This window comes from Ranitomeya imitator, chromosome 1 (genome assembly GCF_032444005.1).
Source record: "Ranitomeya imitator isolate aRanImi1 chromosome 1, aRanImi1.pri, whole genome shotgun sequence".
Classification (NCBI taxonomy): Eukaryota; Metazoa; Chordata; class Amphibia; order Anura; family Dendrobatidae; genus Ranitomeya; species Ranitomeya imitator.
Window position 1 is genome coordinate 863,647,479 of NC_091282.1, and position 20,091 is coordinate 863,667,569.

Genomic DNA, 20,091 nt, shown 5'->3' on the forward strand with positions numbered 1-20,091 from the left:
CCCTCTTAATTTCATCTGGGGTGGCACAAGAAATGTGTCTGGCTATGGGAATACATGTAGGGCTGGGATGTCTTACCTGGGCCTCCTCTGAGTGTGATTCCGCCTCCGCAGCTCGAGCTTGTCTCCGGGTGGTCACAGGATTTGTCTCAGCCAGAGGAGCAACCGAGAAGGCAGACAACATGGGCCCCAAGTCATTTCCCAGCAAGACGTCTGCAGGCAAATCCTCCATCAAGCCGACCTCAACAAGGCCACCCCCAACTCCCCAGTTCAGGTGAATCCTGGCAGTGGGCAGTCGATGTATAGCTCCCCCTGCTACACGGACTGCCACTGTCCGGTCCGTCTTCTCTTGTTCCCGGACGAGATGAGGCTTCACAAGGGTCAAAGTTGCCCCGAAATCTCTTAGTCCCTGCATACATTTCCCATTAACCCACACAACCTGTCGATGCTGTTGTCGATTATCTGCCCGGGCTGCCTGCATAAGGTCTACTTCACGCAGCACTTCCTCCATCTCTTCCACCCCTTGGTTAGTCGTAGCCCCCAATGCCAGGTCAGCTTCGCCTTGATAGCAGTGTACAGCAGCCTGGCAGAAGGTAGCTGTTCCCGCCTTTGGCCACTGGGTATGCTGAGTCCAGTTGGGACATTGTCTTTGCAGGTGGCCCAGCTGATGGCAGGTGTGGCATCGCGCCCCAGGGGGACTGTAGTAGGCTGGGTTTCTAGCTGGTCCCCCTACAATCTTCGGTGGTTTGGGGCCCTCCAGGTCCATGGGCGGACCCCTAGTGACCATCTTTGATCCGGACAACTGAGGCCTCCTGGCATCATGATGTTCATTGGCCAGATGAGCGGCTTCCTCAAGAGTCGTTGGCCGCCTGTCCCAAAGCCATTCCTTTGTCTCGGGGGTTAGTCCATTAATGAATCGTTCTAACAGGAAGAGCTGGAGGATGTCCTCCTTAGTGGTTGCTTGGCTCCCTTGTGCAGTGACCGCCATAATTTACAGGCCCTTTCAGCGTGGGTATCAGTTACACATTTTATAAGTCCACGGAACTTTTGGCGGTATGCCTCTGGTGTCAGCGCATACCGGGCCATGAATACTGCCCACACCCTCCAGGCTAAAAACATCAGCTCTCAGTCACTCCAGAAAAGGCATATCTATAAGATGTGCCAATACTGGCACTTAGCCCTGTTCTTCTCACTTGCCCTCTATCGGTGGCAAAAGTGGTGATAGTGGGGGGGTTGATGTTACCTCTGCATTGTCAGGTGAAATTAAGCCAAGAGGTTAGCAATAGAGAGGCATCAATAAGACACCCCCATTACTAACCCCATACTCATATGGTTTAAAAACACAGACATCCAGAAAAAAAGTCCTTTAATTGAAAGAATGACACAGACTCCTTTAATAAATCTTAATTAAGCTATACATACAACCTCGCCAATTCCACTGACGCCATTGTCTTCTGCAAAAGAGTTAAAATAAAAAACAACAAAATTCCTAACCTTTTTGAGGAGAAGATGATATTCCATTTGTCTCGTGAAGGGTCTAGCTCTGCTACATCTATATGGCAGGCTGCATGGTTGCATGATGCGACCAGACAGCCTGCCATCCAGCAGAGACACTGAGCACCATGTGCTACCGCTGCCCGGTATTTCGTAGTGAACTCGTAGGACCTGACTGATGTCACCGCAAAAGTGAGAAAGTTCTCACACTCCTGGTGCCATCAGAAAGGTCCTGGGAGTTCACAGCCAATGTACTCACCTCACCTATCTGACATCAGCGCAAGTGCCGATAGAAATTTTACCATGGTGCTCATGCTAACGTCAAATCGTTACCGGGGATGTGAGCGTCCATGTGTGTAATATGCTTGGCACATGTGTGGCAACTATGTGCTGCATCAGAACCACACGGCAGGCACCAGAGAAGCAGTGATACAGTAAGCGCTGTTCCCCCGTGCCTGGTGCTGAAAATGACTCTCATCATTCTCCCCTGCTCTGCCGGTGAGCAGCATAATCAGAGGAGAATGATGAGAGTTGTGTTCAAGTGAGAACAATGACAGCAGGCGGCAGCTTTTGGAACTGTTACTCCCATCAGCCTACACCCGCTGCCACTAATAACAGTGACAGCAGGAGTGGCTGATGGGAGCATTCTTCACCAGCCGCCTGCACTATAAACAAATAAATAAATTATAAAAACGCCATGCATTCCCCTGTATTTTCTATAACCAGCCAGGCGAAACTGACAGCTGGGTGCTGCAACCCTCAGCTGACAGTGTTAGCAAGGCTGGTTATCAAGAATAGAGGGATCTCCATGCCACATTTTTTAATTCTTTAAAAAAAATTATAAAAGGGAGTGCGGTCCCCCCATTTTGACAACCAGCCTTGCTAAAGCTGACAGGTGGTGGCTGGTATTCTCTAGCTGGTAATAGGCCATGGATAATGACCCCAGCCTAAAAACAGCAGCCTGCAGCTGCCCAGGAAAGGCACATGTATTAGATGCACCAATTCTGTCGTTTTGCCTGGCTCTTCCTACTTGCCCTGTAGTGGTGGCAAGTGGGGTTCATATTTGGGAGGTTGATGTCACCTTTGTATTATCATGTGAAGTCAAGCCCACAAATTACTATTGGAGAGGCATCTATAAGACACATATACATTACTAATCAAATAGTTATATGGTAAATAAAGACACAGCAAGTCCTTTATTAGAAATAAAACAAAACACAGTTTTCCATTTTTATCTAAAAATAACAAACACAGTTATACTCACCTAACGTCTAATTCCACTGAATCGTCTCCTGTACTAAAACTGAAATAAAATAAACAACAATGTCCCTCACTTTTCCGTTGTTCTGTCCCATACCATAATCCATGTCTGGGATTAATAGTTTTTAGAACGCATCATGACGTGAAACAAGAAGGTGTCGGATGAAGACCAGCGATGCCCATCAAACCGCACTGCCCCATACGTGAGTGTAATAAAAGCTATTTTTTGTTTTATGGAGAGCCCATAGTGGACTTGTAGAAATGCTGTAACACACGGCTTACAGGTGCTGACCGTATTTTATATGGGAAAAACCTGGTGTCAGGTTCTCTTTAATAACATAATCCTTAACTATAGAGTAACAGAATTGCTTTTTTTAAATCCTTGCATAAACAGGTGATAAAAGTTAGTCAACAGGATGAATCTGCCCCCGAAATAGGGTAAATATGCCCCAAAATGTACTACTGATAATTTTTAGTCATCCTCCAAACAACAGGCCCTTTTACAGCTACATAAATTAACAAATGAAAATATAGCTTGTGGAATGGAAAAAAAGTTTGTACTTTAGGGCCGAAATAGGATTAGCAAGTATGATAAATACAAACACCTGTGACAGCTATAAAAGCAGAGGGCACATCTATGTACAGGTAACATAATTGGCTAAGTAAGTGATATGTCTGCTTTGAACTGTTGTTCATAATGTGATGGGTAATTGAAGATGAAAGTAGTAATATAATTATATTTGGTAGATTTAAGATTTCTGACTCTTATTGTCAGGTTTCATTGAATTGTGAGTTAGCTATATCACTTAATCACATATTATTCACTTTTAAGTAAAGTTCTTTATTTTTTGTTTTGTTAATTCATCCTTGTGTTTTGCAGGAGAGGCTGCATGTAAGTTGGATTTGCCAGGAAAATGTTTACTTCTCACAGATGAATCACAATAAAAATAACATGTTTATCATATGTTAATCCTCCTGGTAGATGTTATTTTGCATTATTTCTTGAGTTAGTGTAAGGGTATGTGCACACGTTGCGGATTCTCTGCGGAAACGCTGCAGAAACGCTGCAGATCCGCAATTGATTTACAGTACAATGTAAATCAATGAGAAAAAAAATGCTGTGCACACTTTGCGGAAAATCCGCTGCGGAAACGCTGCGGTTTATAAGAAGTAGCATGTCACTTCTTTTTTGTGAATCTGCAGCGTTTTTGTACCCATTCCATTATAGAAAACCGCAGGGGTAAAAAAACGTAGCAAATCCGCAAGAAAAGCGCAGCAAAAATGCACAAAAAACGCTGTGGAACACAAAAAAAATGCGACAAATCCGCAGGTGCGTTTTCTGCCAGGAGAGGCAGAATCCGCACCAGAAATTCCTAAGCCTAATCCGCAACGTGTGCACATAGCCTAAATCATTTCGCTGGACCCGTTCCATCGGTCATGTCAGTGATCTGTAGCCTCTAAATGGTAGCCCTGAAAACTGTTTCCAGTAGCGTAGCTAACGGGGGGGCAGAGGATGTGAGCGCCCCGGACCCGGAGCTCAGAGGGGGCCCACTCGGAGCTACACTACTGTAAATGTATTGGCGCGCGCAGCATGCCGATACAGTTACATTCTGTGGCAGAGCAGGGAGAATCGATCTCCCTGCTCTGCCGCCCAGCTGCTATGGGGCCCCTGAGCAGGCAGGGGGGCCCCGGTGCCAGCAGTGGGCCCCCCGCCGTCATTGGAAGATCAGCTGTACCGGCATTTAGCCGATACAGCTGATCGCATTGATGGGAGAAGGAGTGATACGCTTCTTCTCCCATCATCCCCCTCTCAGTGCCTGACATCACCGATGCAGACACTGACGGGGCGCGATGACGTCACTAGCCAGCACCCGCTGTCAGGAGATGAGCGGGCACCCAGAGCTGTGGCAGAAGAGAGGTGAGTATTTATTTATTTTTCACGGGTGCTACCTTATACTACAGGTGCTGCCTTATATTACAGGATCTGCCTATAGGGGTACTGCATTATACTACAGGATCTGCCTATAGGGGGGCTGCCTTATACTACAGGATCTGCCTATAGGGGTACTGCCTTATACTACAGGATCTGCCTATAGGGGGGCTGCCTTATACTACAGGATCTGCCTATAGGGGGCTGCCTTATACTACAGGATCTGCCTATAGGGGGGCTGCCTTATACTACAGGATCTGCCTATAGGGGTACTGCCTTATACTACAGGATCTGCTTATAGGGGGGCTGCCTTATACTACAGGATCTGCCTATAGGGGGGCTGCCTTATATTACAGGATCTGCCTATAGGGGGCTGCCTTATACTACAGGCTCTGCCTATAGGTGTGCTGCCTTATACTACAGGATCTGCCTATTGGGGGCTGCCTTATATTACAGGATCTGCCTATAGGGGGCTGCTTTATACTACAGGATCTGCCTGTAGGGGGGCTGACTTATACTACAAGATCTGCCTATAGCAGTGCTGCCTTATACTACAGGATCTGCCTATAGGGGGCTGCCTTATACTACAGGATCTGCCTATAGGGGTACTGCCTTACACTACAGGAACTGCCTATGGGGTAATGTCTTATATTACAGGCTCTGCCTATAAGTGTGCTGCCTTATACTACAGGATCTGCCTATAGGGGGGCTGCCTTATACTACAGGATCTGCCTATAGGGGTACTGCCTTATACTACAGGATCTGCCTATGGGTGTAAAGTCTTATATTACAGGATCTGCCTATAGGGGTGCTGCCTTATACTACAGGATCTGCCTATGGGGTACTGTCTTATATCACAGGGTCTGCCTATAGGGGTGCTGCCTTATATTACAGGATCTGCCTATAGGGGTGTTGCCTTATACAACAGTTTCTGCCTATAGGGGTGCTGCCTTATATGACAGGGTCTGCCTATAGGGATACTGTCTTATACTACAGGATCTACCTATGGTGGTGCTACCTTATATTATAGGACTAGCTATTGAACCCGTTCTACGCCCGGGTGGCGAGCATTTATATTGGTATATGGTCTCCATCCTGGTATGTGCTGCTCCATCCTGCGCCCCCATCCTGTCATGTGCTGCTCCCATCCTGCGCCCCCGTTCTGTCATGTGCTGCTCCCATCCTGCGCCTCCATTCTGTCATTTGCTGATCCCATCCTGTCATTTGCTGCTCCCATCCTGCGCCCGTTCTGTCATTTGCTGCTCCCATCCTGCGTCCCCGTTCTGTCATTTGCTGCTGTCATCCTGCGCCCGTTCTGTCATGTGCTGCTGCCATCCTGCGCCCGTTCTGTCATGTGCTGCTGCCATCCTGCGCCCGTTCTGTCATGTGCTGCTGCCATCCTGCGCCCGTTCTGTCATGTGCTGCTGCCATCCTGCGCCCGTTCTGTCATGTGCTGCTGCCATCCTGCGCCTGTTCTGTCATGTGCTGCTGCCATCCTGCGCCCGTTCTGTCATGTGCTGCTGCCATCCTGCGCCCGTTCTGTCATGTGCTGCTGCCATCCTGCGCCCGTTCTGTCATGTGCTGCTGCCATCCTGCGCCCGTTCTGTCATGTGCTGCTGCCATCCTGCGCCCGTTCTGTCATGTGCTGCTGCCATCCTGCGCCCGTTCTGTCATGTGCTGCTGCCATCCTGCGCCCGTTCTGTCATGTGCTGCTGCCATCCTGCGCCTGTTCTGTCATGTGCTGCTCCCATCCTGCGCCCGTTCTGTCATGTGCTGCTGCCATCCTGCGCCCGTTCTGTCATGTGCTGCTGCCATCCTGCGCCCGTTCTGTCATGTGCTGCTCCCATCCTGCACCCGTTCTGTCATGTGTTGCGGCCATCCTGCGCCCGTTCTGTCATGTGCTGCTGCCATCCTGCGCCCGTTCTGTCATGTGCTGCGGCCATCCTGCGCCCGTTCTGACATGTGCTGCTGCCATCCTGCGCCCGTTCTGTCATGTGCTGCTGCCATCCTGCGCCCGTTCTGTCATGTGCTGCTGCCATCCTGCGCCCGTTCTGTCATGTGCTGCTGCCATCCTGCGCCCGTTCTGTCATGTGCTGCTGCCATCCTGCGCCCGTTCTGTCATGTGCTGCTGCCATCCTGCGCCCGTTCTGTCATGTGCTGCTGCCATCCTGTGCCCGTTCTGTCATGTGCTGCTGCCATCCTGCGCCCGTTCTGTCATGTGCTGCTGCCATCCTGCGCCCGTTCTGTCATGTGCTGCTGCCATCCTGCGCCCGTTCTGTCATGTGCTGCGGCCATCCTGCGCCCGTTCTGTCATGTGCTGCGGCCATCCTGCGCCCGTTCTGTCATGTGCTGCGGCCATCCTGCGCCCGTTCTGTCATGTGCTGCTGCCATCCTGCGCCCGTTCTGTCAAGTGCTGCTCCCATCCTGCGCCACCATTGTATTATATGCCCCCCGCTCCAGTGTGTATGCCCCCGAATGCTGCTGCCATATAAAAAAAAAAAAATACCATGCTCACCTATCGTCCGGCTCCACTGCAGGTATGTCTTCAAGAAAATGGCGCCGGAAAGCGGGGACTGCGCAGGCGCCGATTCCGGCAGCAGGAATCGGCGCCTGCGCAGTCCGCGCTTTCCGGCGCCATTTTCTTGAAGACACACCTGCAGTGGAGCCGGAGTGTGTCTTCAAGAAAATGGCGCCGGAAAGCGCGGACTGCGCAGGCGCCGATTCCGGCAGCAGGAATCGGCGCCTGCGCAGTCCGCGCCCTCCGGAGCCAGGAGCAGAGGAGCCGGGAGAGGGAGCCGCAAGCAGCGCTGGAACCGGGAAAGGTGAGTATACTTACCCTCCCTCCTGGCGGTCCCTGACTCTCCGGTGGAGATCGCGGTATGCGTTCAGTGCTTACGCATACCGCGATCTCCCGGGAGCGTCGCTCTGTGAGGCCCAGACTGCACCGGCGCTTGCGCTTGCGCAGTCTATAGAGGCTTCGGACAGAGTGACGCTCCCAGCGTTATATTATAGATCTGCCTATAGAGGTGCTGCCTTATATTACAGGATCTGACTATAGGGGTGCTGCCTTATACTACAGGGTCTCCCTATAGGGGTGCTGCCTAATATTAGAGGGTCTGCCTATAGGGGTACTGTCTTATACAACAGGATCTGCCTATGGGGTGCTGTTTTATACTACATGATCTGCATATAGGGGTGCTGCATTATACTACAGAGTCTGCCTATGGGTGCTGCCTTTTGCTATAGAGTCTGCCTATGGGGGATGCATTATACAGTATATAATTTGCCTATGGGGGGTGCATTATATAATATATAGTAGGCCTATGGGTAGTGCATAATGCTATATGGAGGCTTATGGGGAGTGCATTATACTACATTTAGGACTATCTGGTGCATTATACTATATGGAGGCTATCTAGAGGGCCATCATACAGTATGGAGATTACAGTGAGGGGGCCATCGTACAGTGTGGGGATTATATTGAGGGGGCCATCATACAGTGTTGGAGCCATCAAACAGTTTGGAGGCTGCTAAGGGGTCAGTATACTGTGTGGGTGGTACTATACAGTGAGGGGGCATTATACTGTGTATAAGAGAGCACCATACTGTGTATTGGTGAGCTGTACAGGGGGGAAACTCGGGAGATTATTAAAAGTAAAGTGGGCACTTATGGTTATAGGGGAACTCAGGTTACTGTAACTTTCAAAGGGGCACACAGAGGGCATTATTACTTTCTAGGGGGCAAAATATGGGCACTGTTTTCTAGGGCACTTGCATCCGGCATTACTATATTATAAAGGGGTGCTTTAGAAATTAGAAGGCACAGAGAACCACACAGCAGGTGCAGTAATAGGGACACATACGGCAGCAGCGGCTCAGTATTGGGGTATAAGGTGCAGTAATAAGGACATACGGCAGCAGCGGCTCAGTATTGGGGTATAAGGTGCAGTAATAGGGACATACGGCAGCAGCGGCTCAGTATTGGGGTATCAGGTGCAGTAATAGGGACACATGCAGCAGGGGTGTCAAACTGCATTCCTCGAGGGCTGCAAACAGGTCATGTTTTCAGGATTTCCTTGCATTGCACAGGTGATAATTTAATCACCTGCAGAGAATAATTCCAGCACCTTGTGCAATGCTAAGGAAATCTTGAAAACACGCATGGTTTGAGGCCCTCGAGGAATGCAGTTCCTGACATACAGTATATAATCAACCTAATAATTGCTTGTATATACATCTAGGATTAAAATATAACTTTTACTGTAATCTCATTGAAAAAGAACAACACAGTGCAACATAAATGCATAAACAAAGTGCAAGGTCCATCAGATAGACAAACACTAATAGTGATTTGCTCTTTAGATCAGCCTTTTGACCTAGTGCCTATGGCCAAATCCAATATTGAAAAGTACTGATCTCTAAATAGAGGTATCTATGGTAGCCTTCCAAAATATTTAGGTTATTAGTACCTTTTCACCATAAAAATCTCAAAAAACTCCTAGGAGCATGGTTACCCTCATATACCGCAAAAACACATTGGAGTTTAACAACACTCACGTTCTGGGTTTGAGACAGTAAATATCGCATATACCCTAGTGGATGTGATTACTCCTTGTTCTGAATTATTATCATGCATCCGTTTTTTAACCACAAATAGGATTTAACCCCCAGTTACATGCGCTGTACATTCAATGGTCATCAGTTTAGGGGTTAACAGTGTGGATCAATGAATCCCCAAACATCAACTATTTCAGTGTGCAATAAGCAAAAAGATGTGCTATACACAAGATGCTCCTCATATTTAGTGGAATCCATCAATAAAAGGACTGTGGCTGGCACATGTATATATGAAGGGATCTCACCCGCCTGGAAACCATCCTATCTCGTGACCTCTTTTCCAATAATGGCGATGGATCCTTTTCTCATCCTTACGGTCCTGACGCACTTCGTTTTATCTCATCAGGGGATACCGTTGGGACTGTTAATGCCTTTGCCGTCCAGCCGACGCTGTCATTCATGCGCGTGGTAAATGCTGTGTGAGCCGGCCTTTTTAATGCGCCCTGTGTCTGGACTTCAGGTTTCTAGTGACGCGTAGGTGGCAATCACATTACCGCTTGTACAAACCGGATATGTGTTCCTTGGAACGCAACCGCTAACCGGATGTTTGGTCGGCCGCGTCCCTAGCCTTAAGTGCAGTGCAAACATTCTCACTGCGCATGCGCTCATCTCAGAGACTCTTCTATCGTTATCTGGGATGCATTACTCGTATGATGTGTCCACTAACACATCCTATAATAAGCGTCCAGATACTTGGGATATAGAGTTATACTCCACATCTATATAGGAAGTAAATATTAGAATATCCCTTTCTACACCACTTTTTACATGCAGATTTCACTATCAGGTAAGAAAGATTTCTAAGGTTCCATTGGTTAATAAATAAGGTTCCAAGAGCAATAAATATTCACTCCAATATGAAGGAGCTATAGATAATATATCATATAGAATGTGTGCAACACAACCAAAACCATCCAGGAGCACTGGAGAGTGGAGGAAATTATAGATGCAGAGTGAGAAAAGGGGTGTGATAGGTGTAAGCCTACGATGTACCTAGGGTCCCCTATACTATCTTGCCTAACGCGGAGGTTGGCACCCTAGGACCTACGCAGTGGCGCCCTCACTCTATGGCGGCTGTCCCTGACTAATAACCCTATCTCAACCTTCACTAGAGGAAGGAAGCAAAGGAGAGTTGGTCGTTTAGACCATTAGGATGAACTGTGCGCAACCAAAAGATCCATTTGCATTCTCTCTGAAGTTTCATCTGGTCCCAATTGCCCCCTCTACTTGGGGGTTTAATTCTGTCAATCCCTATAAATGAAATTTTCTTTGTGTTGCCTTTGTGATACCTATTAATGTGATTGGCTATTGAGGTGTCTCTTTTGTTAGCAATGTCCCGTCCCGTACATGTTCTCCTATCCTCCTACAAAATTCCCTTTTAGTTTTCCGTATGTACTCTAGTCCATACTCATATGTCACTTTATACACCACTCCTTTTCTTTGGCAGTTAATTAATTGCCTGATCTGATAGGTCTTGCCTGTATTATTGCCTACAAAGGTTTTACTTGTCTTTATGGAGGCACAGGCTTTGCACCTACCACACTTGTAACATCCTGACGGTTGTGCACTTAGCCATGACTGACACCTTCGACCATGGTAATGGCTATGGACGAGTCTATCCTTAAGAGATTTCCCCTTGCGGAAGGTGAATTTTGGGTGTCGGGTTAATGATATCCTTGATGTCCGTGTCCATACGGAGAATCTGCCAATGCCTCCCCAAACAAAAGGAGTGGTGTACAAAGCGACATGTGAGTGTGGACTAGAGTACATAGGGAAAACTAAAAGGGAATTTTGTAGGAGGATAGGAGAACATGTACAGGACATTGCTAACAAAAGAGACACCTCAATAGCCAATCACATTAAAAGGTATCACCAAGGCGACACAAGGAACATTTCATTTTTAGGGATTGACAGAATTAAACCCCCAAGTAGATGATACTTCAGAGAGAATGCGAATGGATCTTTTGGTTGCGCACAGTTCATCCTAATGGTCTAAACGACCAACTCTCCTTTGCTTTCTTCCTCTAGTGCAGGTTGAGATAGGGTTATTAGTCAGGGACAGCCGCCGTAGAGTGGGGGCGTCACTGCGTAGGTCCTAGGGTGCCAACCTCCGCGTTAGGCAGGTACAAGATAGTATAGGGGACCCTAGGTACATCATAGGCTTGCACCTATTACACCCTTTTTTTTCACTCTGCATCTATAATTTCCGCCACTCTCCAGTGCTCCTGGATGTTTTTGGTCATCTTGCGCACGTTCAATATGATATATTATCTATAGCTTCTTCATATTGGAGTGAATATTTATTGCTCTTATATGGAGAATATAAAACTCTAGAAGAATATGTAGTCCCTATGTAGGGAGTGTACTGGATCTGCACAAACCTTAGTCCTTATATAGCCAATGGAACCTTAGACATCTTTCTTACCTGATAGTGAAATCTGCATGTAAAACGTGGTGTGGACAGGGATATTCTAATATTTACTTCCTATATAGATGTGGAGTATAGTTCTATATCCCAAGTATCTGGACGCTTATTATAGGATGTGTTAGTGGACACATCATACGAGTAATGCCAGATAATCCCAGATAACGATAGAAGAGTCTCTGAGATGAGCGCATGCGCAGTGAGAATGTTTGTGCTCCACTGAAGGCTAAGGACGCGGCCGACCGAACATCCGGTTAGCGGTTGCGTTCCAAGGAACACATATCCGGTGTGTACACATGGTCAGGTGATCGGCACCAACGCGTCACTAGAAACCGGAAGTCCAGACACAGGGCGCATTAAAAAGGCCGGCTCAAACAGCATTTACCACGCACATGGATGACAGCATCGGCTGGACGGCAGAGGCATTAACAGTCCCAACAGTATTCCCTGATGAGATAAAATGAAACGCGTCGGAACCGTAAGGATGGGAAAAGGATCCATTGCCATTATTGCCAATCACGAGATAGGACGGTTTCCAGGCAGGTGAGATCGCTTCATATAAACATGTGCCAGTGTGATGGATTCCCCTAAATATGAGGAGCATCTTGTGTATAGCACATCTTTTTGCGTATTGCACACTGAAATAGATGATGTTTTGGGATTCATTGATCCACACTGTTAACCCCTAAACTGATGACCATTGAATGTACAGCGCATGTAACTGGGGGTTAAATCCTATTTGTGGTTAAAAAACGGATGCATGATAATATTTGGGAACAAGGAGTAATCACATCCACTAGGGTATATGCAATGTTTACTGTCTCAAACCCAGATTGTGAGTGTTGTTAAACTCCAGTGTGTTTTTGCGCTATATGAGAGTAACCTTGCTCCTAAGAGTTTTTTATGGTGAAAAGGTACTAATAACCTTAATATTTTGGAAGGCTACCGTAGATACCTCTATTTAGAGATCAGTACTTTTCAATATTGGATTTGGCCATAGGCACTAGGTCAAAAGGCTGATCTAAAGAGCAAATCACTATTAGTGTTTGTCTGTCTGATGCACCTTGCACTTTGTTTATGCATTTATGTTGCACTGAGTGTTGTTCTTTTTTAATGAGATTACAGTAAAAGTTATATTTTAATCCTAGACGTATATACAGACACACACAGTAGCAGCGGCAGCAGCGGCTCAGTATTGGGTATCAGGTGCAGTAATAGGGACAGATGCAGCAGCAGCGGCTCAGTATTGGGTATCAGGTGCAGTAATAAGGACACATACAGCAGCAGTAGCTCAGTATTGGGGTATCAGATGCAGTAATAGGACACATACAGCAGTAGTGGCTCAGTATTGGGGCATCAGGTGCAGTAATAGGGACACATACGGCAGCAGTGGCTCAGTATTGGGGTATCAGGTGCAGTAATAGGGACACATACGGCAGCAGTGGCTCAGTATTGGGATACCAGATGCAGTAATAGGACACATACAGCAGCAGTGGCTCAGTATTGGGGTATCAGGTGCAGTAATAGGGACACATACGGCAGCAGTGGCTCAGTATTGGGGTATCAGGTGCAGTAATAGGGACACATACGGCAGCAGTGGCTCAGTATTGGGGTATCAGGTGCAGTAATAGGGACACATACGGCAGCAGTGGCTCAGTATTGGGATACCAGATGCAGTAATAGGACACATACAGCAGCAGCGGCTCAGTATTGGGGTATCAGGTGCAGTAATAGGGACACATACGGCAGCAGTGGCTCAGTATTGGGGTATCAGGGGCAGTAATAGGGACATATACGGCAGCAGTGGCTCAGTATTGGGGTATCAGGTGCAGTAATAGGGACATATACGGCAGCAGTGGCTCAGTATTGGGGTATTAGGGGCAGTAATAGGGACACATACGGCAGCAGCGGCTCAGTATTGGGGTATCAGCAGGATGAGGAGTTTGTGCAGGTTGGGAATAGATGGTGATGGGGCTGGAATATGAGAAGTGATATGTGTCTTTGTTGTGTTCTCTGCAGACAGTACTGGCTGGAAGAAGTTGTCATGTTGGTCTGGGCCAGATGGAAAAGATGGGAAAAGTGAACAGTTCCAACAGAAAGGACATCAGCGGTAAGTCACTATCCGTAACTCTGCTGTGATCTCATATATGTTCTGCAGGCCTGGTATCTACCACTGACCATATGGCAGTAATATCCATGTTGATCGTTATATAGAGACTAGATGGTGGCCCGATTCTAACGCATCGGGTATTCTAGAATATGCATGTCCCTGTAGTATATTGCTCAGCCACGTAGTATATTGCCCAGCCACGTAGTATATTGCCCAGCCATGTAGTATATTACCAAGTCACGTAGTATATTGCCCAGCCACGTAGTATATAGCAGAGCCACGTAGTATTGCCCAGTGACATAGTATATAGCAGAGCCACGTAGTATATTGCCCAGCCACGTATATGCCCAGCCACGTAGCATATTGCCCAGCACACAGCCATGTAGTATAGAGACTTAAAAAAAAAATAAAACATATACTCACCTTCCGAAGGCCTGTTGGAAGTCCTGCTATACTCACCGTCCGCCGCCTTTACCGCTCCTCGCCACGCTCCCCGGACCACTCCATTGCAAGCGGCAGCTTCCGCTCCCAGCGCTGGTGTGAGCAGCACCTATGATGACGTTGCGGTCACATGACCGTGACGTCACGGCAGGTCCTTGTCGCACACCAGCACTGGGAGCGGAAGCTGCCGCTTGCAATGGAGCGGTCCGGGGAGTGTGGCGAGGAGCGGTAAAGGCGGCGGAGGGTGAGTATAGCAGGTTTTTTGTTTTTTTTATTATTTTTAACATGACCTATTTTTACTATTGATGCCGCATAGGCAGCATCAATAGTAAATAGTTGGGGACACACAGGGTTAATAGCAGCGGTAACGGAGTGCGTTACACCGTGGGCCGTTACCGCTGCCATTAACCCTGTGTGAACGGTGCGTGGAGGGGATTACGGAGAGGGCACCGGGCAGTGAGTGCAGGGGAGTGGGGGAGGGACTAATCGGACTGTGCCCGTCGCTGATTGGTCGCGGCAGCCATGACAGGCAGCTGCCGAGACCAATCAGCAAACGAATAACCATGACAAAGGACAGACAGACGGAAGTACCCCTTAGACAATTATGTATATAGATTATCTTCAGTAACAGCGCGGTCATCTGCTGAGGCTCTCCTCCGCTATTAAGGTGCGTCACCCAGCTGTATTCAAGGCTACCTGGTTAGGGGCCCACTCAGAAGCTTCACCCCCCCCTGAACCAAAACCCTTGATACGGCTCTGACTGTTTCCTATTCCTCAGCATCCGTAACACTTTTTTCAATTATCCAGCCTGGCATAACAACATCATTGTGGTATAAGGCACATGTGATATCACGCCACAGATAACTGACATAGCCAATGGACCAAGCTCTGTGAATTGATTTGCACCAACTTTTATTTTGACTTTTCAATGGAAATATGACATTGTTGTAGGTACTATGTAAATGTTTGTGTTTTTCAATTCAATGTGAAATGGGATGGGCTTTGAAGCTATGTAAATTAATTACTACATTAAAAGGGTTCGGATTTTTAAATATTCTGTGATTTTTAAATATATATTACTGCTTTTTCCAATAAGCCACGCCATTCCTAAAGTTTGAAACAATATGGGCTCTATTGTTGATCTAGGTTTAATGTGTCTTTATCTGCGCTTCTGATGAAGATTACAGGATATGGAGATTTCCATAAAAAAACTTTAATTTGAACAGGTTTTTAAAGTCAAAGAGTATCAAAACCTTGAGGTCCTCCAATCCTCATCTGTCCTGCTGCTCCTTCCTCCTTTACTCACATTCTCTTCAGCTTTTTTACTTACAAGCCATTTATTTCAGCTTGTCTATGCCGCAGACATCATTGCCAGTCGAGCAACACTCTTTGTAACATCGTGGCATCACGATGTGTGCCACAGCAGAATGACTTGCAGTCTACAGTCTACAAGACTGGGGAGTTATCCACCACTCCTCTTGGGCTATCTGCACAAAAGCTGTTCTACTCTGTATGCACACATGGATTTTTCCTCTCTGAACCCTGTTCACACAGGTAATATACAGATGATCAGGTTTTTAAATACATCAGATAGGGATTGCATACATTAGTTAGGACTGCTCTGATATGGGTATACCGTGAAGTTTGGTAGAGCACCTTAGTATACATTTTTTGCAAAAAACGTATCAACCAAATACCCTGTTTTTTTACATCTTTTACTAGCACTTGCGGATTACTGCGATTTTTTTCAAACTGAGTGTTTTTGGTTTTACTATTCTCTTTTGTGTCTTCAAATGTCTATTGTCTGTACAAGTCCCCTCTATAATTTGTAAAGTGCTGCGGAATATGTTGGCGCTATATAAATAAAAATTATTATTATTAAATTATTATTATTATTATAGAATTCAGTTCCACTTGAAAACATTCCCTCATGTAGAGTAGCATACAATGTAGACATACAAACTTCAGGAGAAGAAATACATAATTGTCAGATTGATGTTGTACAGTGCACAGCACCTAAGGCAGAGGCTTTGTGGAAGTATTATCCTTGGTTTACAAGCTGTCAGAACAGATGTCTAAACTTTTTGATAAAGGACTAGACAGAGACAGCGAAGATTCTAATCCACAGGTAAAATTGACTAGATTGACAAAAAATTCACCACTGAGACCAAGCCCTTCCTGGAAATGACTACGCTATCATAAATCACATTGATCCAATGTATATAAGCTGTTGAAGTCTCTCTATCCATGTTAGTGTGATGTAGTAAGACAGACTTAGCAGTACTCAAGTTACAGTACAGAGCCGAACCTCCTGTTTTCCTTAGACCAGTCTATATAGCATTTTGCTATACCACTACACTTGTCAAATCACTATGCATCAACAAGTTAATGATGATCTGACTAAAGGGCATTGCTCATAAAAGTGTGCTAAATAAAAGAAAAAGAAAAAGGGTTTTCCAAAAATACCAATTTTTTTTTCCGCAGAGTAGAAAATGCTCTAAAATAATAGAAATATTGATAATCTACCAGTTACTCCAGTGCAGCTGTTATGGTGTTCGAAACTGGTCTTTCAGTGATAACATCTTGTCTATAATTTAGGTAACTATTGCAGCCAATTAATGGCCTCATCAGTTACATGCTGCAGATGCAAACATCACCAGTAAAATCAATAATTGTCTTTAGCAGTCATGCAACAAATTAATGGTTGGGCAATTAATTTTCCCGAGGGGCCACATTAGAGACCATGACTGTTGTGAAGGGCTGAACCAATAGGCTGAAATTAATTATGCTCAATATTAGCATTAAAATACTAATTATAATTATTACTTTATGTTAGTTGTATTAATTAATATTGAGCAGAATTTAGTATACTGACACCCCCACTATATGCCGTATGAGCCCACATACAGCCCACTTTGTATAGTATGAATCCAAACACAGCCTCCTACATAGAGTATGAACCCCAAATTTGCCCCTATATTCAGTATGAGCCCAAAAATAACCCCCTACATACAGTATGAGCACCACATAGCTTCATATATACAATGAGTCCTCATATAGACCTCTATATATAGTATGAGCCCTCACATAGTTCCCTGTATACATTATGAGCCACTGCATAGCTCTCTATATACAGTATGATCCCTCACTTTGCCCCTATATACCGTGTAAGCCCTTGTAGCCCTCACATAGTTCCCTATATACATTATGAGCCACTGCATAGGTCTTTATATATAGTATGAGCCCTTACATAGTTCCCTATATACAGTATGAGCCACTGCATAGCTCTCTATATACAGTATGAGCCCTCACATTGCCCCTATATACGGTATAAGCCCTTACATAGCCTCTCTATATATAGTGTGAGCCCTCACATAGTTCCCTATATACAGTATGAGCCCCTGCTTAGCTCTCTATATACAGTAGGAGCCCTCACATTGCCCCTATATACAGTATTAGCCCTTACATAGCCTCTATATATAGTGTGAGCCTCCCCATAGCCTCCTACATACATGCAGTATGAACCTGACATAGCCCTCAGACATCGTGTCTGCTGTCACACATGATAAGGATGCAGATAGCGGTGATATAGGGACTTGGGCGGCTGAGAGTATGGTGCTGCCCTTGGGCCACTCTTTTCAACTCTTTGGCTGTCTCAGTCCATGGGCTAAGCTGGAACAGCTAGAGAATCGTATGTGGCCCACAGGCCACACTTTGCCCAGTTCTAGACTTATGGATGGGATGCTATCACTTCAGGAACACCGGAGCGGGGATGCTGGAGTTGCAAGGTATTCAGTTTTTTTTTTACATTCTCTTCTCTAGGTCAAATATTTTAAAGTCATGAAAAAATAGCAATATATCTGAATTAATTATCTATGCATTAATCACTTCTGTACGAAATCTACACTAATTCACAAAACACCCTTTTTATACAGTCGTAATAATTCTGCTTATTTTGCTGAGCTCCTCATTTTCCATATCTTCATGTTCTGATGAACTTGAATGTAGGATGCTGTCATTTACAACCTAACATCTTATGTCAAAAGCCAAACCCTTTTTGTTTCCTGGTCCCTTCAGGCCACAGATACCATCTGTTGTTGGGATTATCTGATACTTCCATATACAAAAGGCCAATGGTTCAGGTAATTTTAAGGTTAATACATTTCAAGCCAGTGAGTCATAATGTACCTTCTGGAGCTTTTACAGTATGCTGATGGAGGCGTTAATAAATTATCTAGTGGAAGTCTGTGATTCAAAATGTCTTCTGAAGCTTAGATGAGATATTAGTGGTGCAATCTTCGTAATACAGATAGTAGAAGCAAAGCTGTATTAATGTTCAACTTTGTCAAATAATATTAAAGTTCTACATAGCCTTGCTAGCTTGTATTTATATTGGAAGATTTCTGTAAGGCCTCATTCCCATGAGTGAATTTTATGCCTCGATTAGTTTTGCCTTTGAGGAACCTTGGCTATCTTTCCTGACGTGTATTTTAGTAATATGAGCAATTCCCTTTGTCAATAGGGTAAATCTTTTCACACTCTGCTACGTTCCATTTCGAGCGAACAGTAAGGATGCACCCTATTGACAAGTTAAATGTTGACCAGATATCTAATTTATTTTTACTTTTCCAGGAGCAAAAGGAAAGGAATAGCATAGTGCAGAGTAGTAGGACAAGATGTTCTACAATACAAGAAAGCACCATAACAGGAATGTCAGGATAGATGACCACTTTAGGTTCCTGAAACAACCTTCATTCTAGTCAATGGAGCCATACTTCTCTAGGTCAATGGGTGATTTTCTCTATAAAAGTGAAAGAAGGATGAAAAGATATCAATCTAATCATTCTATGTACCTGTAATATGGGAAGAAAAAAAGGGTCTTAAAATCCTAATGTATTAACATATTTCCAGTCTATTTTCTATTAGAACTTTACTGTAATTTTGTCAGCTTAACTTCTTGACTATTTTATAGTATTGACTTGGTTTGTCATAAAAAAAATTCCATGTAATAATATTTTTTTTTGTTGCTGTGTAGCCATTATGCTTATTGGTATATGTTAGATTGTTTTTATAAACTGTAACATTTTGGAAGAACTGCAAAGTACAAGTAGCCATTGTGATAATAGCATATTGCTAATAGGAGGAGATCCCCTACCTCATCCAGTGCAGCTGTTGGTTGGGGTCACTTCAGCTCGGAGGTTCCCTCTGTCTCATGCTAGCCCCGTCTCCTCTGATGATTTAATACCTGTTTTCAGAAGAGGTAGGGCCAGCAGGAGACAGAAGAAGCAGGCTCAGCTGCAGCTTAACCCCAAGGTTCAAGTCCTTCCAGCTACACCAAAGGAGGTAGGGACTGTTGAGAAGTCTTAAAAATAGCTAACAATATATTCATGTGGTGTTTGTTATAATGATGATTATGGTCTTACTGCTAGGATGTTAAATAATACTAATAATTAATTAATAATCCTATTAAAATTATGTGGTTTTTTGTGTATGTGTCCTATAAATAAACAGAATTTTGTGTTGTCTAACTTGTTCCCATATAAATAGCATGAAACGTACTGCATCATTGAGCCAAACCTTGACATTTTGCTTAGCTAGCATTCTGTCTATAGACGTACTTCCCATTATAGTACCATATTACTTTCTACTGTATAAGAAAACAAAGGCTGAAATGCGGCCCGGTAATAGGAAAACTATGTATCAGTATATCATTGTTCTGTAATGGACTGCAAATTGTGTTCTAATGTAATACATTTGAAATGGACATACAGTGGGGAAATACGTATTTGATCCTTTGCTGATTTTGTAAGTTTGCCC